The 23,473-nt window shown below is 45.1% G+C and overlaps 1 protein-coding gene and 1 long non-coding RNA gene across 6 annotated transcripts in view; one reads left to right on the top strand and one right to left on the bottom strand.

Moving 5' to 3' along the window:
- The window catches only part of LOC134512268 (uncharacterized), a 71,766-nt gene extending 64,343 nt beyond the window's left edge, over nt 1-7,423 (bottom strand). Inside the window, exon 1 of the long non-coding RNA XR_010070077.1 lies at nt 7,040-7,423. This is a non-coding gene — a long non-coding RNA (uncharacterized LOC134512268). The remainder of the gene's footprint in view (nt 1-7,039) is intronic.
- Nucleotides 6,767-23,473, top strand: part of ST3GAL1 (ST3 beta-galactoside alpha-2,3-sialyltransferase 1) — an 85,993-nt gene continuing 69,286 nt past the window's right edge. For 3 of the 5 annotated variants that reach the window (XM_063327575.1, XM_063327574.1, XM_063327572.1), the window contains exons 1-2: nt 6,767-6,980; nt 21,631-21,720. The gene's annotated coding sequence lies outside the window, so the exon portion shown is untranslated. The remainder of the gene's footprint in view (nt 6,981-21,630; nt 21,721-23,473) is intronic. The other 2 variants (XM_063327573.1, XM_063327577.1) reach the window with 1 other exon arrangement.

Genomic DNA, 23,473 nt, shown 5'->3' with positions numbered 1-23,473 from the left:
GTTGGGAAGATTGAACATGCTACATGTGTATGAAACACCTAAAAAGTATACTGTATCTGTCTCTCTGCCATATAGTTACTTACCTTTATCCTCATTTTATGTGCTTATGCCATTTGTTTGCTGTGCAGTAAATTATTGATGGCCGATGAATATTCCTACATGAATTTAACTTCCTGTATCCTGACAGAAGTACATCGGTTTATCTGTGTCAATATCCTCACAGTGTTTTATTCTTATTTAGTGCTTATTATTCCTCTGAGGCTTTATATTGTCCTTATAGCAAAAATTGCATTTATCTAAGAGTATAAAAGCCAAGAAGTATTTCATAGCTCAGATTGTTTTTTATGTGAACTTGCTTCAGCTCCAGATTTGCTGAATATTTCTGCAAATCGAGCTTTTGGTGTTTACTGTGTGTTTTTAAGTGCTGTGGTACTGAAAGGTTTTTCTGACTTTCTCAGATATTTATTGAGAGCAGGTTGTGCCATATCACAACCTTCACCCGCAGCCAACGCTCCTGTATGCAGCGCTAATGAGTCTTAGAAGGTAAAAACACGTCTCTGGGTAATAGTTTGGCCTCAAAGGGAATCCCGCTCAGATGTCAAAGCTATCTCAGCTGCGGTCCTGCACGCAGGTGCTGCGAAGCAGATGCTGAGAGCACCAGCCATATGTCAGTACCACTGAGCTCTCACACCTCCTCGCCGTTTGAACTCCAAGAGCAACCAGGGAAAGATGTTGGATGCTTTTTTTGTTTCTTTTCTCTTTGCTTTTAACCCACCTCAATGCCAGAGACTGATGCTGTGAAGTGTGGAGGCTGAGGATGTGATCTAAAAGCCCATTTTAAATCTCTGAACTCTTACCAGTTGCCCTTAGTAAGCTTTGGATCAGGGGAGACTACCACAGTTCGGTGACATCTGTCAGAAGTGCAGGGTGTTGTTTGCAAAAAACCAAAACAACAACAACAACAAAAAGCCAAGAAGCGCAAACCAGATGAGATAAACTGCCTATCAATTATGGCAAAGTCAATTGGCATCAGACAGCATTATAAACTCTGTTCTCACTGTGTATAATGCACTACTGTAGCAAGTTATGTAAAATAAGGGCAGTGCCTGTTACGCGTTCAAATACAGAACGTATTTTATCTCTTCAGTGGAGATAAGATATACGTAGACCGTCTGACTCTCTTACCAATCAGAATAAACAAATTGCATCAAGTCCATTTGTGTCAATATTCTAAGTTCCACATTTATAAAGTTTTCTGGAAGTATTTAATCTCTTTCACATCTAGTCGTGCCAATCAATAGATGTATCTCTGTACAGTATATAATAAACATGAATGATTAACAACATAAAATACATATAGACTTCCCAGTAAATCACTTTGCCTTGTAAAATAATCTACCTGCATGACCCTTGGTCCTGATCTGGGGGCATAACTGGCGATGTCAGTAATCACTCGCGCTACATTAATTGCGACAGCAATTATCCAGTAAAGTTTCAGCCTGTGCAAAGAATGGTCCCCTTCGACAGAATTAGGGGGGGAAGCTGGGGATGGAGCATTAGTTGGCCACACTCTTGGATCCTTTCCTTTTTTCTCCCTCTGGGAGTACGGTGCAGGGGTAACACTTAGCACATCTTTTAGAGCAAGCCAACCGTTTCTGAATGACAATTTATTTACACAGGCGAGGAGAAATAGCTTCTTGGCAACCGCGTGCATGCCAAATGCTGATTTTCTATTTTAACTTCTTCTTCTTGGCCTAGACACAATGGCACTCGGCTTGTTTGAAAGATGACAGATTACCTACTGAAGGGAGAGCAAATGAGGGGAGAGCAAATGCAAGCCCAAATCTGCACACTCCCAGTGCGATGCCTAACCTTAGAACCATAGAATCATAGAATCATAGAATCTTCACGGTTGGAAAGGACATTTGAGATCATCGAATCCAACCAAACAACCTACAATCTCTGCCACTAGAGCATGCCCTGAAGTGCCACATCTAGACATTTCTTAAATACCTCTAGGGATGGTGACTCAACCACCTCCCTGGGCAGCCTGTTCCAGTGCCTGACCACTCTTTCAGTAAAGTCATTCTTCCTAATGTCTAATCTAAACCTCCCCTGGCGCCACTTCAGACCATTTCCTCTGGTCCTGTCATTATTCACTTGGGAGAAGAGGCCAACACCCACCTCTCTCCAACCTCCTTTCAGGCAGTTGTAGAGGGCAATGAGGTCTCCCCTCAGCCTCCTCTTCTCCACGCTAAACATGCCCAGCTCCCTCAGCCTCTCCTCATATGCCCTGGTCTCCAGACCCCTCACCAGCCTGGTAGCTCTCCTCTGGACACGCTCCAGCACTTCCATGTCCCTCTTGTACAGCGGGTCCCAGAACTGAACACAGCGCTCGAGGCGAGGCCTCACCAGTGCCAAGTACAGAGGCACGATCACTTCCCTGCTCCTGCTGGCCACGCTATTCCTGATACAAGCCAGAATGCTGTTGGCCTTCTTGGCCACCTGGGCACACTGCTGGCTCATGTTAAGCTGGCCATCCACCAGCACCCCCAGGTCTTTTTCTGCCGGGCAGCTTTCCAGCCACTCTTCCCCAAGCCTGTAGCGCTGCTTGGGGTTGTTGTGACCGAAATGCAGGACCCGGCACTTGGCCTTATTAAACCTCATACAGTTGGCCTTGGCCCATCGATCCAGCCTGTCCAGGTCCCTCCATAGAGCCTTCCTACCCTCAAGCAGATCAACACTCCCACCTAGTTTGGTGTCGTCTGCAAACTTACTGAGGGTGCACTCAATCCCCTCATCCAGATCATCGATAAAGATATTAAACAAAACTGGCCCCAAAACGGAGCCCTGAGGGACACCACTGGTGACCGGCTGCTTGCTGACATACTTGAAATTGGTTTGGGGCCCAAAGAGCTTTTAAAATAATCAAAATGACTACTTTTTAATTGCAAATCTGGAGTAACTATAAAACAGAAGCAAAAGCTGGACAATCCAGGAAAACAAGGAAGAGTGTGGAAATCAGCCCATGAGGCTGAAACCCAGGCTGTTTTTGAGCATCCGCAGAGTAGGTGCCTCCTCCCTTTGCTGTTGCAAGGAGTTAGGAAGGGACAAGAAATGAAATCCATAAAATTGAATCACTGGTTATTTACCAGCAATTAGCATTCCCAACTGCCACGAGTGACTAAGCTGGCGGTCCTAACACTGCATTGTTTAGGCAGTTAACAGGAGGTTGGCAAAAAAATACTCCAGACAACCTTCAAAAAATAATCAAAAGCCAACATGTCTTAGACCCCTTCTCCAACACCACCTGGGTCCAGCCCTTTTGCAGCTTTAGGTTAAAAAATGTATGGCTCCTCTGTCTCTACCTTGGGATGAGAGATGGGAGACCCATAGTTCTGCCCACATCTGGTTTACCAGTGTGTGTAAAATGAAGAAGTGGTGAAATTGCTTCATTTCTCCTCTATTCTGATCAGTGCTGGTGATAACAACTTCCTTGTTATGGCTTGCAGACTCCAGCACACCGCTGTGTCGATGCATAGGAGGGCTCAAATCTGAGTCTTAAATAAAAAAGGAGTTTGGTTCCAGCACAGCATGTTTGTAAAATATCTACTGACAAGACAAAAAAAAAATTGTTCTACATGGCCTGTAAAACATATGTTAAAAATTCTGCATCATAGACCATCTTTAAATTATTCATTTTTAATCCCTTCAGCCTTGAAGGGCCTTTAAACATTGACTACTGAGAAACAATCCTGCCACTGAGGGAACAGCTATAAAATAAAATACTGGCTACTTAAAAATATAGAGAAAAAATTCTTTACCTAGACAGTTTCTGCATTTTAAAATATGGATAAAGGGCTGGATCCCTGCTTGGTGAAAGCTGATACAGCTCCTTTGATGTCTGCATAGCTATCCCCCATCAGCAGCTGAAAGCCCTGGCCCAGAGTTGAGAACAGATATCGTTTCTCTATATAAGAAGACAAGTGAGATTTGCATGGTTGGTTCAAACTATTTCATATTCACTGAGCTGTTGAGGAAATACTGTCTGTGAAACAAATCCTGGATTCTTTCCCAAAAACATCTAAATGACACTTGCTAGGGAAATGCTACAGTACAAAAGGGAGCGGATCCAACCCTCCGGGTTGGACCCTGCCGTAATTACTATGGAATTATCAAAGAGCACTTGCTACCTGCACGCTCATTGAGGTGCATCAGTGAAGTTGAGAGCATCCAAAGGAGTTAAGTGAGTGTTAACACTGGTACAACAAATAGAAACAGGTTCCACGCTTGTTGTTTCAGGAGGATTTGGTCTCGTTCTCTCCTCCTTGCTCAGCCTCACACTGCTAGAGGTGGCACCGGTGGAGACCTGAGACACTTCTCCATGCTCAACCCCTACCCCGGTGTCACACCTCCCTGAGGCACCCCTGGGGCGAGCACCATCCTCTTCTTCTGCCTTGCTCTATGGAAAAGTTGTTTTCTGACCAAAACAAGCCACTGCAGATGTCTCTTCCATATCTCCTCCTTGCAACTTGTATCCAAGGCTGGTGTGCCCGGAAGGGTACACCATGTCTTACCCCTTGAATACTGCAGATAAATGGTGCAGAAATAAGACAGAAAAAGCAGAGAAAACTTAATATGATCCCCTGCTCCCTTTCTTCAGTCATAGAGTTATAGAATCATAGAACAGTTTGTGTTGGAAGGAACCTTCAAGATAACCTAGTTCCAACCTCCTGCCATGGGCAGGGACACCTCCCACTAGACCAGGCTGCTCAAAGCCCCATCCAGCCTGGCCTTGAACACCTCCAGGGATGGGGCAGCAACAGCTTCTCTGGGCAGTCTATTCCGATGCCATCTTGATTAACTATCATTAATTAGGACACTCTTGACTTTCCTTGGCACAACCTTGATACAACCTGTAGACACAGTAGTAAAATGTTATATACTGTATGATGAAAAATCACTTGTTTTATTAGAATCATTCTTTTTCTCTGTAAAACTCACGGACAGACCAGGTGTGGTACAACAGGTAGTGAAATGCAAAGGCTTCTCCTTCTACAGGTACTGTTGCTTTTCTAGGATAGTCCTCAGAGCCCTCATCACTCTCTCATTCCCTCCATCACCTCAGGAATGCTTGGGAGAGATCTCCAGCCCTGATGCACAGCCTTTTTGCTGGTGAGCTGTTCCCCAGTGATGTTTTCATAAACGGACCCACTCACCCACAATCGTCAGGAAGGAAACGAAGCAGCGAATTCAACTAATTTGCCTGAAGGTATGAGAGTGTCAAGTCGAGTGGGTTACAGAGACTGTCGCAGGTGATCAAATCAGAGTTCCTTAAGGGCCCTATCCCACCTCCAGCAAAGTGGCTAGCAGCTCCTGGGAAAAAGCAGGGAAGAGCTATTTAATACAATGTTTCCCCCACACAGTAATTCCTTGTGTTGATACATTCCTTGTAAAAGAAGCCTAGTTGTTTTTAGTTTGGTTTTTTTTTGTGTTTTTTTGTCTTTTTTTTTTTTTTTTTTTTTTTTATCCTCATTACTTTAGATTAAATCCCTTCCAAGCCCTGTTTATGAAGGATATAATACTATGTTGCTCTGGAGTATCCAGGGGCAGGATTTAGTGATGGGGTAAGTCCCTTGAAGGTTTTGTACGGGCTTATGTTCCTAAGCAGAAAGCTCAGCCTGCCACGGGTACTCACACCCGAATGCAAATATCTGCACGGCGCAGTACACGATATGACACCGGTCTAAATTCACACTTGAGCTTTCACTAATATAACTCTATGGAAACAAGCTCAGTGATGATTGATGACTTACAGCTCCTACGTAACGTGCTACAGTTGCCAGTTGAAGTATGTTGTGCTGGATGTAATAAACCAACGACGTGGGCAGTTTCAGTAAATAGATTAATAACCTACAAACTCATCCGCTTCACAAAGGGAGTGATGCTCTGTCTGTCCAGCGTTAAGGAGCATGTTTTTCAGAGCTCAGGAACACGTTCTGTCCCCTGACATGTGCTGTGGATGTTCACTCTGCGTGTTAAACTGCCTACGGAGGGACTGGAGAGAAGACCAGAGAGATCATTTGCTGCTTTGGAGGTGCTGTAACCTCCCCACTTGTCGTCTTGGCTCCACTCTTTACATATCGACACTAAAAAAGCCAGCATTATGTTGTTAAATAGTTTTAGCAGGCACTTCATCAATTGAATGTTTCTGTCTGGGGGATTCTTAAACGATGCTGTATTCTTTTTAAGTCTACAGCATTTTATAGTCACCTTAAAAATGTCTGATGCTGGACCAAAAGAAGAGATGTGTTATTTTTTTATTATTATTATTATTAGTATTAACGATGCAAAGTATTTTTTATTTTTTTTCTCCTCTGAGAAGCACGGAATTTCTTTCCACTTTTCCCGCTGTGATCAGCGCTGGGATCCACGCAGCCCCCTTTCAGTTTCGGGGTGGGGGTGAGCACACAGGTAGTTCTGGGCGGTGACCCCCCCACCCAGGGAGGGAGCAGGGATGTCACCCCTCCCCAGCTCAGGGGGAACTTTGGGTTGCCGGCCGTGCCCCCCCCCACCCCCGCCCTCCCCACGTCCCGCAGCCCCGGCGGGGGGCGGCGCGCATCCCTCCCTCCGCCGCGCAGCCCCCGCGGGCGCGCAGCCCCTCTCAGCGCCCCCGGGGGGGGGGTGTTGGGGGGTGGAGGAGGGGGGGGGTCCGCCCCGGTACCGCCCTGCCCGGCTCCGAGGAGGGGCCGGCGGGGGCCACCGGCGCCGTCCACGTGGCTAGGGGCGCGTTATATGAGCGGGCAGGAAGCCCTGCCGGGGAGGGAAGGGGAGGGACGGGGCGCCTGGAGAGGCTCCGCGGGCAGCGCAGGCAGCGGCAGCAGCACCAGAAGCGGCAGCAACAGCAGCAGCGACCGCCCGCCCGCCCTCCCTTCCCCGGCCATGGGGCTTGGCGGCCCGCCGGCCCCCCGCGCCCCGCCGTGAGTACCGCGGGACCCCCCCCCGCTCCTCCGCCGCCGCCGCCTTCCTCCCCGCTTACCTGCAAATAAATCCTCCCGCTCCCCCCCGCTGCTAAAGGCGCGGCGGGAGCCTCCTCCGTCCTTCCAGCTCCCCATTCGGCTGTGAAGTTGTGGTTTTTTGGTTGTCTTTTTTTTTTTTTTTTTGGTTTGTTTTGTTTTGATTATTGTTATGTAGAAGCGCGGGGTGGCCCCGGCGGTGGCGGAGCTCGCAGCATCCTCCGGCGGGTTCCCCGGCACTCCGGAACGGGGGAAGCTTCGCCCCATCCAGCCGGGATTTCCCCGGTGGAGAGGGGGGCGGAGGGCGCCGAGGTGGGCTCCGGAGCAAGGAGCCACCTTCGGGCCATCCCCGTGCAGGGGGACACCCCCGCAGGCTGCCCCTACGGCATGCCCCGCTCCGCGGGGGACCGGTGCTGCGTGGCGGCGCCGCTCTGCTGCAGGGTGGGGAGCAGGAGGGACCAGCCTGGAGGAGTCCTGCACTCTGATTATTATTTATTATTATTATTTTTTCTCTTTTTTTCTCTTGGGTAGGGTGTGCCGTGGGAGAGGAAAACCAACATTACTCCGTTAGCTGGGGGGGGCGGAAAGAGACTAGCTGTCTTAGGTACCCTCTCGCACATCTCTGCTTGCAGAATTAATTTCCAGTGGAGTATAAATAACTAATCTCCGAGGTCAGCAGTTTGGTTGTTAGGTGTGCTTTTATTGCACCTGATATATTTATCTCTATAGCAAACGCACATCCCAGGTCTTTACCGTGATTGATTTTAGTCTTGGCATTAATGAAAACAAGCCAGTAAAAAAAATGCCTTCATACATATTTACTAGTTTGGGGCGCACAAGATTTTTCAACTCTTTGTAACGGTTGGGCTTGGATGTATCCAATACACTGAAATAACTCATTCATATAATTGTGAGTCTGAATTATATATTTGCCTGCTGGGCACACACGTTAAAGGAAAAACCTCCCTAATTATGGATCTTTCAGAGAGATTGGAAGGGTGACAAAGCCCTTGTAATCTTTTGGGTCAATTTTCATAAGCTCCAAAAGCTCCCTTTGAAAAGGAAATTAAATTTCAGTGTGGAAAAGAGACAGGAAATTCAAGGATATAAAAAAGAGAGAGTCCCTATTCTACTTTGATCCTATCCTCAGGAGTTCACTTACGTTGGTGCTCTTCAGTGGCATTAAGTTAAAATGAAGAGTTGCCTTTAACTGGAGTCTTCCTGCCTCTTGGCAGTTCGGAATACTCAATTAGCAGCACACTCCTCCTGTGTATTATTTACACGGTTTTAGCTGGAGGGGTGTCTCTGTGTGAAGCATCTGCTTGGAACGATTTGGATGGCGACATCCATAGTGTCCCCTGCGATCCATGCCAGCCAGTGCCTTCTCCAGCCGATATGTTTGCCTCTCCACAACTTTTACGGCTCGATCCAAAGCTGGCGGTTCTCTGCCCACTGTTCTTAATGCCTCGAAAGAGTTCTTCTCGTGTTAGAAGAAGTTGTGGTTGGCCCTGGGTCCTCTTTCCTGGTTTTGGCAGGATGGTTATCTGCAGGGCACGGCTGTGCTTGAGGTCTTTTCTGGGCTTATCTGTGAACCTGACGGTTTTTAATCTGTTTGGACACATGTTCAAGCAGTGGCCAGCGGTGGAGGAGGGAATGGTTGGATGCAAATAAAAAAGGTGGATTTGTTTATTAGTTAAATTGTTTTCTTGATTATCCTGGAAACAACAAAGCCCCTGCATAGGTTGATGGTGAACTCGGGTCTCTGTTCCTCTGCCAATTTCTCACTTCATTTACTCTGTTTTGGTGCTGCTGTAGGATAACATTTCAGCGCCAGCAGGTTTAAATCCTGTGCCTCAACAAAGTCCCACTCCATGGTCCTGCCAAACCAGCTTTAAAGCTACTGCTAGATTTTTAAAGTACACTTCTGTCTAATATACGTTTATTTTACCTTTCGACTAGCAGCATGTAAGAGCATAGTCTCTGAAAGAGCGAAAGACGAGAAAAATCCAATCCCTTATTTTTTTGGCTTTCTCACTTGGTGCACAGACTGATTGTACAGCGAGTTGAATTTTTCACACATCCTGGTCAGAAAGGAATTTGCAGCCTTGTTTGCAGTTTTTCGTCCAAACTGGATGATATTAATAATGGTGATGGCATCTCAGTCGAGGAGGGTAGCTTTTAAAACTAAACATCATTTTATATGAGGCTTTGTATCTGCTTATCAATTTTCTTTTCTGTTTGTGTAAAACTAGGAGTAATTTGAAGGGAAATTAGGGTCATGCAGATGGCGGTTCCATCTTTTAGGTTATCACAGCATCTTCTATGCCAAGTGCATAGCAAATGCTGCTGTTAAATGATAGTAGTAATATGTTTGTATTAGGAGCTTCTTTTAGAAGTATTTTCAAAAGTGTGGTGAAGCAGAAAAGTGCTTTTAAAAGCGAAGGAGTAAGAGCAAATCCAGGTCCATAGCGTATTTCAAGTGTTGTTAATCCCACCACCTGGTGGAGCTTTTCGTGGCACTGGCTGAGGAAACGCTGAATAAGGATACATTTTTTTGTGTTGTTTCAACACTGTCAGACGCTACATGTAGAGTTTCTTTAACTTTTTTTTTTCTTTCTCAAAGCAATTAATTTTCTATATCCTACATGTTCCACTCTTTGCAGAAGGCAGCACAGGGCTATTGGTGTCTCGTCTGAAAGAGCACTTATCTGTAGATAGATGAATCAGTGAAGTAGGATACAATTTTTATGTTTTTTTTTTCCTTCCTGTCCTTGTCTTTTCCTTGCAACACACTTTTTTCTTTTCTTTTCTTTTTTTTTTCTTTTTTTTCAAAGGCAATATGATGCTGGCATAGAGCGTGACTGTGACTTGGGCACCCAGAAGCTCTTTGTTTTCACCTAGGAGCACTTACGTGGAAGAATTATTTTTAATAGCCAGCCCCTCTTCCAAGACACTCTGATGAAACCTTTCCGTGCAAGCTCTGTTCGCTTTGTACTAATAATTTCAATATAAATATTGCTATAAACTATTTGCTAAACAGCCTGCATACAATCAAGCTTGCAAGGAGAAGAGAAGCAGCCACATTTTTGGCCGATCTGAGCTTATTGTTATGGTTTAAAACATGGACGTAAATTCCATGGAATAAGGCAAAGTGTGTCAGAGGTACCTTTGCCCCTCTCTGAAGTATGTAGTCCTGCCTAACTGCATCAAAGCCTGTCTGTCATGTTTATGTTATGCCAAAGAACTGCTACATGAAAATCTGAGTAAGTCAGAGTTAAAAATAACTTTAGGAATATCTGTCAGCTCACACCTCAGAATGGAATTATGTAGAACAGCGAGAAACTTCCTTGTCCCATACAAATGTTTCCTGAGCATTATGACTAACGCAAAAGACCCAAACTTGCAGACAAATTGCTGTTGTACATGTTTGTATTACTCTTATTGCCATAGTGCCCGTGTCAGCAGAGAACAGACTAACGGAGGCTTCAGCTACCCCAGGAAGGTGGTCCCAGGTGGGGGTGATATCTCACCTGGGTGGTCCCAGGTATGCCTGGTCACACCAGTGAAATGGATAAACGCCTTTGCTGCCCATCCAGAACAGGTCTGCATCCTTCTCTGGGCTAGCCTGGTGTTTGAAGATTGATTCAACTCATTGCCCAGTAGGCATCTGCTCTGTGTTGCCCAACAGGTATCTGCTCCAGGGAGCTGTGAATCACCTACCAGGCTTCAGTGATCTTTGCTCCTTAACCATAGTCACTTAGTGCCATCTGAACTGCCCGAAACTATCTGTTCTGGCCTTCTGGAGCTGGTCCAGAAAGATGTGAGTCTCTGTCTCCTTGTGTCATATTTGAGACCCCAGAAACGTGGCTTTGATATCTAGGGCATCTCCAGTGGCAACTGAAACCTGTGTTTGGCAACTGAATTGACCCTGTGGAAACTAGATGTGCTTTCTGAGCACCAGCCTTTAACTTATGAAATAGATAATGTTATCAACATAAGTGGCCTCTCTTTAGGAGGCAAGTTTGTTGGAGAGGAGTTGTCTCCTACCCCGTAGAATTCATAGAATCATAGAATTGCCGAGGTTGGAAGGGACTTTTCAGATCATCTAGTCCAACCATCAACCTAACTCTGGCAAAAACCATCACTGGACCATAACTCTAAGCACTATGTCTGCCCGTCTTTTAAAAAACCTTCAGGGATTGTGCCTCAACCACTTCCCTGGGCAGCCTGTTCCAATGCTTAATAACCCTTTCAGTGTAAAGTTTTTTTCCTAATATCCAGTCTCAACCTCCCCTGGCACAACTTGAGGCCATTTCCTCTTGTCCTGTTGCCTGTTACTTGGCAGAAGAGACTGACCCCCCACCTCTCTACAGCCTCCTTTCAGGTAGTTGTAGAGAGTGAGAAGGTCTCCCCTCAGCCTCCTTTTCTCCAGGCTGAAAACCCCAGCTCCCTCAGCCGCTCCTCATGAGACTTGTGCTCCAGACCCCTCACCAGCTTTGTTGCCCTTCTCTAGACACGCTCCAGCACCTCAATGTCTTTCTTGTGGTGAGGGGCCTGAAACTGGACACAGTACTCGAGGTGGGGCCTCACCAGTGCCGAGTACAGGGGGATGATCACTTCCCTGGTCCTACTCACCACACTGTTCCTGATACAGGCCAGGATGCTGTTGGCCATCTTGGCTACTTGGGCACACTGCTGGCTCATATTCAGCCAGCTGTTGACTAACACCCCCAGGTCCTTTTCCACCAGCCAGGTCTCCAGCCACTCTTCCCCAAGCTTGTAATGCCACATGGGGTTGTTGTGAGCCGAGTGCAGGACCTGACACTTGGCCCTGTTGAACCTCATACCAGTGGTATCAGCCCATTGATCCAGCCTGTCCAGATCCCTCTGTAGAGCCTCAGCAGATCAACACTCCCCGCTAACTTTGTGTTGTCTGCAAACTTACTGCGGGTGCACTCAATCTCTTTGTCCAGATCACTGCTTAAGATATTTAAGAGAACTGGCCCCAATACTGAGCCCCGAGGAACACCAGTCTTGACCAGACACCAACTGGGTTTAACTCCATTCACCACCAGTCTCTGGGCCTGGGCCTCCAGGCAGGTTTTTACCCAGCGCTGAGTACTCCTGTCCAAGCTATAAGCAGACAGTTCCTCCAGGAGAATGCTGTGCGTAACTTACTGAAGTCCAGGTAAACAATATCCACAGCCTTTCCCCCATCCACCAAGTGGGTCACCTTGTCATAGAAGGAAATCAGGTTTGTCAAGCAGGACCTGCCTTTCATAAACCCATGCTGACTGGGCCTGATCGCCTGGTTGTCCTTCATGTGCTGCATAATGGCACTCAGGATGATCTCTTCCATAACCTTCCCCAGCACCGAGGTCAGACTGACAGATGCAGTTCCCTGGATCTTCCTTCTGGCCCTTCTTGTGGATGGACATCACACTTCCTCGATGCCAGTCAAACTGGGACTTCCCTGGTTTGCCAGGACTGCTGGTAAATGATGGAAATTGTCTTGGTGAGCACTTCCACCAGCTCAGTACCCTTGGGTGGGTCCCGTCTGGCCCCATAGACTTCTGTATGTCTTGGTGATGGAGCAGGTCCCTCACCATTTCTCTTTGGGGGGATTACAGGGGCTTCATTCTGATCCCTATCCCTATCCATCAAGTACCTCAGCCTTCTCATCCTTTGTCACCATGTTCCTGCTGTCATCTAATAAAGGATGGAGATTCTCCTTAGTCTTCCTTTTATTACTAATGTATATATAGAAACTTTTTTTATTGATCTTAACTTACGAAGCCAGGTTAAGTTCTAGTTGGGCTTTGGCCCTTCTAATTTTCTCTCTACATGGCCTTTGTAGCCTTCCTGAGTGGCCTATCCCTTCTTCCAAAGGCCATAAACTCTCTCTTTTTCCCTGAGTTGTACCCATATCTATCTGTTCAGCCAGGCCGGTCTTTTTCCCCAATGGCTCGTTTTTCTGCACATGGGGATGGCCTGCTCCTGTGCCTTTAAGACTTCCTTCTTGAAGAATGTCCAGCCTTCCTGGACGCCTTTGCCCTTCAAGACTGCCTCCCAAGGGACTCTGTCAAGCAGACTCCTGAAAAGACCAAAGTCCACTCTCCGAAAGTCCAGAGTGGCAGTTTGCTGACTCCCCTCCTTGCCTCTCTAAGACTTGAAAACTCTATCATTTTGTGATCACTATGCCAAAAACAGCCTCCGACTGTCACATCCCCCACAAGTCTTTCTCTGTTTACAAACGATGGATCCACCAGGGCTCCTTCCCTAGTTGTCTCCTTCGCCAGCTGTGTTAGGAAGTTATTCCCCAACACACTCCAGGAACCTCCTAGACTGTTCTCTCTCAGCTGTGTTGTATTCCCAGCTGCTATCTGGTAGGTTGAAGTCTCCCATGAGCACAAGGGCAAGTGATCTTGAGATTTCTCCCAGATGCTTGTAGAATATTTCACCTACCTCAGCATCCGGGTTGGGCAGTCTATAACAGACTCGCACCATGATAACACTCAACCCTATTGTCACTGTCATTAAGTTCTTGACATCCATAACACTCCCTAACACACAGAGCCGCTCCACCGCCTCTCCTTCCTTGCCTATTCCTTCTGGAGGGTTTGTAGCCATCTAATGCAGCACTCCAGTCATGTGTGACTCCTTTTGTTCTGATAAGGGCTCTGGGCCACCCTTGCACTCATTATCAGCAGCCACAGAGGAACTGCTGTCCCCGTTCTGGCCACCTTTCCCACTGTTACCCCATTCTCCTCTTTGCACCAGTTCTGAGCATCCCGTGCTCTGGTTCGTAAGTAGCAAACTCAAGTAACTTTGTGGAAAATGTCCTATAAAGCTTTGAAAAGCTCCTGTGAGTCAGGGCTGTGCAATACCCACTGCTGTGAAATAGCCGTGGAGTGTGGAAAGCAGGGGGGCCCTTGGGGGACAGGGAACTCTTTTAAAAAGAAACTCCCAGTAACGTCGATAGAAGCTTCTTCTGAAGCGTGAGTTAAGATTAGGGATGTCACCAATTGTAAAGACTGTAGTAATTGCTAAAATGCAATTCTGGGGGGAAAGGAGGGTGGAAAGCAATTTGTTCCTGGCTCTGCTGGGCTTTGAAGTGCTCTCAATTACGTTGCTTCGTCTGGACTGATGTGCGCGTCCTTCCTCTGAGAGACGAAGACTTGTGCCCTGAGTATAAGAAAACAAAGCCTTTAGGCAGAGGGGGTATTTTATTTGCAGGGGCAGACAAGACATCTGTAAACCTCATAAAATGACAGCAGTTACTGTCAGCGGATCGCTGGGCATCGCAGAGTGCAAGAGAGGCATAATGTAAATGGTTGGACCCTGCGTCTGGTGACAAACGTTTGAAGTGTAGCTTTCTTGCTCTGAGGACATCATCTCAATAGACCCTTTGTTTTTTGTAGTATCTTTTCCATTTCTCTGGAAGTCCTTTCTCCCATCAGTAGTTTGCGATATAGGCTAAGCCCTCCACGGCTTTCTACCTCGAAAGATTTGAGTGAGGGAGGAGGGACTGACTGTGGTTGGAGCCACAGGGTCCAAACATGACCTTGCCCATCTTTTTGGTGCCTGACACAGGACTGCTGCTGGCATGGAGGTGACCACACATGCTCTGGGTATCCCTAAAACTCCCCTGAGCCAGATCGGTCCTTATCCATCCCTTTGGAGGACTGTTCTGCAGAGCAAAAACCAGCACAGTGATGCTGAGGTATTAAATTGGATGCAATTTTAAAATGTCTCTGGACTAGATAATTGCTACTGACATTTTCCCCGAATCAGTAGATTCTTTAATTTTTATATATATATATATATTATTTAGCTGTTGTACACCAATACAAAACAAAAGGGTTGTTCCTTTTAAAGGACACTACGTTATTTCTGGAGTCTGGATCTTCAATCAATGGCTTAATCTTACATATCTGAAATGCTGTGTGTGCTGACACATCACAGTGCTGTACCAGCTCGACAAAGAAATCTAATTCTATCAAATCTGCCAGCGCAGTTAATATGACCCTGCCAGGGAAGCATAAGGCGTCACCTCCATTTTTTTTTTAGGTAGGAATCAGGTTCCCTATCTCCAGCTCAAATTAAATGCATGCTACATGTGGCCAGATTTGTTTTTTTTGGGTTTTTTTAAGAGATGTGCTTACATCCTAGCAAGCAAAACCGTAGATCAAATTGGAAGGTGTCATCTGAATATTTGGGTTGAAACATACTGGTTTGAGTCCTACAAAAAGTCCTTCTTTGGGATTAGTCTTGAAGCAGAGACCTGCGTTACTTCATCCTCAGAATTCTACAAAGTCTTATGTAAGGAATGGCGTAGGGCTACCTGCAACTTGAATCGGAGCTGACCTTATGGTATGTGTTTCTTTTATGTGACACCCTATGGTGCGTGTGAAGCTGTCAGGGTGTGATAAAGGCATCCATGCCTGTATCTTAAAGTCCTTTTGTCTGATGGGTTGTGGTGATGCCTTTTACATGACCTGCCCTTGGGCATGTATACAGGCTGCAGCCTGTGTTAGCGCAAGGCTTTAGCTGCTAACACTATTGCTCCATGCATCTAATGCTTTCTTTTACTACACCTTGATTTAAATCAGTTTGTGCAATTGATCTGACTTAAATTTTTTTCGTGACAAAACTGAGAAAAATACTGGTTTACGTTGAATCAAAGCAAACCTTAATTAAACAAAGGCAGGTCAAGGTAATTATGGTTTTGATCAAGTGAAGCATTCTTGCTTTTTGGTTTACTTAATCTTAATTCCGGGTCCATTCCAAAATCTCAGGTAGTCAAAATTACTCATTTTGAAAGAGCCAAGAAGAAAGTTTGCCTTCAGAAATGTCAGAATGATTCCTCTGAATTTGATGTGGCCTGCATCGACACAGTTTATCTCAGCCAACAGCAATACTGATATTATACCTGAATTTGGGTTTTTGTTTCTTGTTGCTTTGGAACTATTTTTTTATTGAAGTTATTATTCTTCAGAAGGTTCACCTAGTTTTTCTCTTCAGGGGCAATTCTGTGCATTTCAAGCAAAGAAAGGATCTCTCCTGCTTCTCTGTCTGATGCTTATTAGAAGAATTAGAAATCTTTCTTCTTGATCCCTCTCGTCTTTCTCCCTCCCACATCCTCTGCTTTTCCCTTTCAGATAAAATCTGCTCTTGTTGAGAAGCAATGAGTATATGATCAGGTCTCCTGTGGCTTCACTCTGCATCTTGCAAAAAGACCTGCTGTTCTTCCCAAACAGTTGGCTTAATCCTAGCCTAAAAATTCACCCTGAAAAGTAAAAATGAACTTTTGCATGCCCTGTGTCCTGTTAACAAAAGTTCAGCATCAAACTGCAGATGTTAGGGCTGAGGGCGTCCTAACATCTCTAGGTGATCAAGCAGTAGCACCGGTGGAAACGCAAAGTGGGTAGATACTAAGTTTGCAGACAGAACATTGGAGGCACATACAGTTCAGGAGCTGAGAATGCCATAACCTTTGCAATGAAGTTATGCAAGTTATGATGAAGTTATCTCTCACGCTCTGGAGATTATGCTGTAATGCCAACACAGAAATGCAAGGAAAAATTGCATCAGCCTTTCTAAAAGGTTAGTAGTTAAACAGACCCTTGCAAAAACTTCTCTTGCTTAGGAAGGCAATATTCAAATGTAAACTGGCTCTTATAAAATATCATATGGAAATCACAGTCCTCTTTTATGGTGCTAAGAGGAGGAAAACAGCTTGGAAGGATAGAGTGGGGATGCTCTAAAAATTTGGCAAAAGGCAGCTCCCTTCTTTTGGGCTGCCTGAGAAGCCTATGGTGTGGCTTACCCGTGTAACTGGGGGCTCTGTAATGGGGCCTGAGGATACGGCTTTGCTTCAAGATCTCATCTCCAGGTGAAAAACTTACCTCCACTGACATTATTCTGATGGCTGTAGCCTGGTGATGTCAGGTGTCCATAGAAATATGAAGTATTTAAAGCCACACTTCTTAAAGTTTTGAAACGCTTGCTAAAGGAGAACAGACTATTTCTGTGGCTTCCACCACTCCCCTTCTTCTGTCATGCTTTATTCTATGTATGCCAACATCAAAGCGAACGAAGACATCGAGAGAGCTGGGGACACTTAAACTCTGCATCTGAGGTCAAACATGTGGTGGTGAGAGGATACACTTGTGGCTGAGAACCTGGAGCCACCTTGGAGAGACAAGCCCCATCCGGTCTCAGCTCTGCTCCAGACTTGCCAGCTGTAAATGACAGGGTTTCGGTTTCCTGGGTATTGAGTTCAGCCTGTAAAATGCGTGGAGACTCCAGTAAAGATACAAATGTTGCCCTTTTGACCAACAGCTTGATTTTTGAATCGGGAAAGTAAAAGGAAATCTTCAACCACGTGGACAGAGGAGCTTTAGAGAATGGGGCGCTGGCTTTAGCAATTCACTGTCTGCGACTCCATTGAGTAGTTCAGTCATCAGAGATGTGCAAAAGCACTGCCGATGCAATGGAAATCACCTGTAGTTCTGCTTTACCTACTAAAATGAGTTTATTACTGTAGTGCTGCAAGGATTATGCAATTTGGTGCTTTTTCCATGTGGTTGTTGTTGCGCTGCTTTTGCTTGCCTGGTTCCTGAGACCTTACAGGGGAACGTAAAGTGTCATGGACTCACTGTGGCTGTTGCAGCAGATTTTCTGTGAATATTGCAAAAATATGCAAAGATAGATATGAAAAATTAAAAACTGCTTCAGAGCAGAAATGATAGAGGAAGAGCCTGTATCGTGGTAGCAGGATGCGTGGAATAGCAGCAGCTACACAATTCTGTGATGAAACTGCAGGGACGCGGGAGCATAGCCATCGGCCATCTCAAACGGCCACTTCATTAGCTTGCTAGGGCAGCGAGATGTATGGGTAGTCTGGGAGACAACCTAAGAAAGCAAACCCATTAAAAAGCATACTCATTACAGACAAACTTTGGCCCAGGCCACCTGTTGTGGTTTGACCCTAACAGGCAATGAGGATCATGCAGCCCTTCACTCACTCCCCCACCCTCAGTGGGATAGGGGAGGAGAATTGGGGAAAAAAAAAAGGAAACTCCGTGCGTTGAGAAAAGGGCAGTTTAATATAACAGTAATGGAAGAGAAGATAATAAAAACAATAATGATAAAAGAATATAAAAATGACTTATGCAATACAATTGCTCACCACCTGGTGATCAGCTCATCTGATTGCGGATTCCTGCCCCCCAGCCAACCCCCATTTATATACGGAGCATGACGTCTATAGTATGGAATATTCCTTTGGCCAGCTTGTCCTGTCCATGCTCCCTCTCAGCTTCTATGGAAAGCTGAAAAAGTCCTTGACTTATTATAAGGATTACTAAGCAACAATAAAACAATATGTGTTATCAACATTACTCTCATACTAAATCCAAAACACAGCAGCTACTAGGAAGAAAATGAGCTCTATCCCAGCTGAAACCAGGACACCACCGGATTAGGTTTGACAGGACTTCTTTAACTGTATACCTAGTTGTTTGCAATGTTCAGGTGCTTTTTGGCCCCTTTGAGAAACTGAAAGTGTTTCATTCACCTGTAGGATATGTGCACTGTAAAATATTTGAGGGCATTGGAGAACTGTGATGCATATTCCAGACTCAGGAAAAATGGGGTGATTTAGGTCTCTTACAAGCGGGAATTTCACTCAAAATAAATGTGATAGAAATTAAGATGCCTACTTCTATTTTTTTTTTTTTTTAACTGTCCTTTAAAATCATGGAATTTTTCAGAAAAATTATAATGATCGATATATATGTATTGGTCCTCCAAGTGTTGCTGTGATTTGACATAATGCTCACCATTCAGAGAGTTAAATTACACCAAACAGAGCTGGGTGTAAATGCCTAGTTAAGGCACTGATTTGTGCCCTACCTGGGCTTCTCCTAAAGCACTGTAACTCTGGGGCGTAAAACGGCTGGCCAGTGCTTCAAACAGAAATAAGCCTTGAGCAGCTACATTAGTGGTTATGAGGCCAAAGAGGGAAGGAGCGGGAGATGGATGTTGGCTGTTGAAAAAATACGAGGTTGTTGAAAAATGGAAGGTGATACAGTAATTGCAGAAGTGGCTAAAACATTTACTAGTAGCAACGAAACAAAGGAGTTTAGAATAAGTTGCCTCTCTGCAAGGTGAGAGTCTCTTGTCGATGCTGAGTTAAGTGTAAGCATTGGCAGAGGATGCTGCTATGTAATTGCAACTAATTTGGGGATTTTTCTTAATAGGGGAAAAACCGGAGGTGTGGGTGGAGAAGAATCGATGGGTTAGAACTGCCATCCCAGCTCGTTTGGAGGGGGATGTTTCTGTTTCACAGAGCACCGGGAGAAGAGGGTGCTTGTTTCTTCCTCTGTTGCCATCTGACCTGCTGCTGGCGTAGGAGAGGGGCTCATTTGTCGTACTTTGTTTCTGCTGGCTTAAAAGGAGGACACACATTTTTCCTTTACCTGGATGAAGAATGCAATTTAAAGCTGAAATGTTACCATATTCAGCCAGAAGTGCTCAGTGTGTCACTGCCTCTATTGTTTCTTGTGGAAGAACTTCCCCCGCCCCAGTTTAGACAGTAGCCCTTTGTCCCTGTGGCTTAAAATACCCAAGTCCTGCCTGTGGGGACTGTCAACACACTAATTGACAAACAATCCTAAGAAGTTTGCCCCATTCAAAGTTCTTATTTTGGAAAAAGTTGTCCTGTGGGAACAAGCCTGACCAAGAGTTAGATATTGGTGCAGCCAAAAGCAATCCTTCGATGCTCCTCAGGCAAGCTGTCAGGGACCCACACATTCAGCTTTTCTTCTTTTGTGTGTGTGCGAGTTCTTAAAGAAGCTTTGCTCCAAATGTCATTTCCCTGATTTATCTTACCACACACAAACTTAGAGGTTCTCTGTATTCTATCAAAAAAAAACCAAGCACAACTTCATTTTGGAAAAATGGCATTTCATCAAGGTGTAACTCTCCCCTGAGGTTGTTCTCAGAGCCACTAACCACACTTTTGGCATGTCTCTGAGTTTGGAAAATAATATTATGAGTCTGGCTGTTGTCTGCCAGTAAAAATTTTACACCCTTACTGTCTTGCTTGGAAATTTACTGGCTGTGAGACGCAGATGCAGAATATACCCGTGTGTGTCCTCAGTGAGAAGCTTCTCATGGAACAGCCTGAAGGTAGAACAGGAGTCCCCGAGGCAACTTGCTGTGCTTCCAAGGCTTGCTTGGCAGAGGTGCACACACCGGGAGTGGGATTACCAGGGTGGCGTTTAACCCTTCCCACCCTCAGAAGAAACCTGCTGGCTTGGCAAGACAGCTCTTCCACAAGGTGGAACTTGGTGCCGTTGAAACTGGTGCTCCCTGCTCCTGTGCTGCTGGCATCCTCCTCACTTGAATAATGAAATGTGGCACTCTGCCATCGCTGCCCAAGGGTCATGTTGAGGGTAAAACCAGGCGAGACTTGCTCGTTTTGAAAAGCATCTCCTTCATAGTCCCTCACCTCTACAAAGGGAACCGTTGTGAATTTGTCAAAGCCTGGATACCCTTTTTTACTTTTGTATCTAATCAGGTTTCATTTGACAAGTGTAGTTCTTAGAGACGGAAATTCTGTTATTAGGGCGCTGACACTTTTCTGAATATTAAAAACCCTCTTGCTTTTATAGCTGTCAGAATCAATCTTTCAGACCTTCTCTTCCAGCTGCCATGCTCTCTTCTGAGCTGATTGCTACTCCTGATCAGGTACGTGGCAGCATCGCTTCGCCTGACACCAACAATATTGACTTGCAAGGAAATTAAAGGTGTTTCCACATCTTGGACCAAGTGCTGTGTTTTGCTTTTAATCCTCTCTTCCATCAGTAACAAATACTGCATGATGGTTTCAGCCTTCTCCGAGAGAGAATAGGGTCGTGCACAGTAACCTTGAGTATAGACGTGTCATATCTAATGAGCTCATTAGGGCTTGATCTGCTCATTACCTGGAGACTGTTGAAGGCAAGACCAAAATATCTCGCGGAGACAGAGTGGGTAGCATGCTTCCCTCTGAGTCAGCACAGGGATGTTGCTCAGCACATGTGTTCGAATAGATTGCTGAAGCTGTCATCTGCTTAACGAGACTTAGGAAGCTTGTGACTTCTTCTCATAATCTTTAAAACACATGGCACTTGTATGAACAGGCTTACTGATGGTGGTTTCCTTAGCCAAACACAACAGGACTCTTCAATCTGTACGGCAGAGTGCTTTTCTTAGAGCCATCAGTCATCACCGTCCAAGAGTCCAGTAAATACAAATTTTCTTTGTTACAAAGTTACCCTCCCCTTCCCAAAGGAAATTCTTTCATAGGTGTGACAGTCCTTGACAATCCACTTATAGCCCCTATTGAATTTCAACTTCCCGTCCAAAGTTGTTGGGATGCGAGATTGTTACAAGACTTTTTTTTCTTCCTCAAAGGCCACAAAGTAAGGGATCCTTGTCAACAGTACATGGTAAGAGATTTCAAACCCGATGAGTGATCTTTAAGGCATGGAGCAGGAACCTGCAGAGTGACTTGGGTGTTGGGAGAGTTAAAATTGGTTTTTTTCTTTTTTTTTTTTTTCAGGAGGCTCAGAACAAAGCGACACAGCTGGTAGCCAGAATTAAAGGTGTCCTTCAGTCTGCTCAGTAGGCTATTTTGGGAGACATAAATGATGTAAGTGTCATGGCAGAGAGACTAAACTACTCCACATCAAATAAGAATAGTATTTACGCAGGCTCATGCTATCCGTCTCAATAGGTAACTTCATAGTTCCTCATCCCATCACCCCATCCCCCCATCAAGATTTGTATCTTGATCTAAATAGGATGGAGACTTATATCGTAGCCTCTTTCACCAGGATTTTCTAGATGCACACTCAAACTGGTGTGTCAGCAGGGACATATCACAAGCATGATGAATGGCAAAAGCTATATCCTTTTGGTATAACTGAACAGTGATGCACGGATTCATCAAGGTGGTTTTTGATCTTACGTAAAAATAAGCAAGGTACTCACTGGCATGTTGGTCTTTTATTGTCTGACCCTTCAAAGGAGACAGTGACAGAGGAAGGACACAAGTGACTTTCAGATGACATTGCATTCATTCGTAACAATGCTGGAGTTCTGTTGAGATGCTTCCTAAGGATGTTACGTGCATCTGGCAAAAGCTCTGCTTATGTTTTCCTTTGATATACACCCAGAACCAGAGACAGATGCTGTAAATCAAAGTAATTAAACGTGTTGGTTTCTTGTAAAAGATGGTTACTGTAGTTCATTTCATGGTTCAGGGCTCTGCCTGTGTGATTTGAAGGGGTTTTTTTTGTTTAGTTTGGGGTTTTCGTGTTTGCTTTTTTTTTTTTTTTTTTTTTTTTTAATTGCAAGGCTTATTTAATAATTTTGTAGGCAAAAGTATTTGGCAATGACAAACAACTTCTGTGGGTGTTATCAGCCGCACTTCCTTTGCTCCTCAGCTCAGAGTGCTTTAGACAGAGTGGGAGAGGGACATGCTGAAGGAGAATTGCTTTGTACTTAGCAGAATTAGAATAAGCCCAGCAAGCACATGGTTTGTGCTTAATTCCAAGAGCCTGAATCTGATCTCACTCCTACTAATCTCTGAAGGGATTATTCCTGATTTACACCGTGCTGAATGAAATCAGAATCTGGCCCTGAAAGCCTATTTGTACTTCAGACATTGTCTCAAGGCAGCTGACCTGCAAATATGAAAAAGAAGCTTGGCTTCCCGCAGGTTAATTGTTTAAATTTGTCAAGCTAAGTGGACTATAGCATGTTTAGCAGGGTTTATTTTAAACTAAAGACTCTTTATCCAGGAAACTGCATTGCAAAAACTCAGGCTAGAATCCATTTACCTCTGTTGGACTAATAAGAGATGGTAATCAGAGGACCTTCTTCGGTACAACACAGTGCTCTTTATTTGCGTAGTACCTTTCTTCTGAGGATATTAAATGCCTACTGCATTGCAATTCTGGAAGCTGTTCAGCCAGACAAGTCTCTTTAATGACCTGCAGTGACTCTAGTTGCTAGCAGTGAAGTAAAAATAAGCTAGTACAGTAGGTCTCTGGTCATGAGTGACATCTGTAAGAAAAGGTCTGCAACCTAGAACAGGGTGAAGTGGTTAGCTGAAAATACTGGGGTTTCTGGAATAAAGGCTACAACTTACCTATCTGCTGTGAAGAAAATGGATCTTTATTAGCACAACTGCAGCTAGTGTTCACTGACACAAGTGCCAAAGGCAAACGTACAGTTTTGCGGTGGGAGAGCACAGGTTGCCTTTAGATAGTCACGGCCAAATCCTTTACAGCCCCAAATCGATATATTTTTTGTTTACGTTTTGATTGTGTACATGCTCATTTTTAAGGCTGTGTTTATATCATACCTGTCTGTATTGTGATAAAAGGAAAGTGGAATAC

This window comes from Chroicocephalus ridibundus, chromosome 2 (assembly GCF_963924245.1).
Source record: "Chroicocephalus ridibundus chromosome 2, bChrRid1.1, whole genome shotgun sequence".
In the NCBI taxonomy this organism is placed as follows: Eukaryota; Metazoa; Chordata; class Aves; order Charadriiformes; family Laridae; genus Chroicocephalus; species Chroicocephalus ridibundus.
This window is presented reverse-complemented; position numbering and strand designations above follow the sequence as displayed.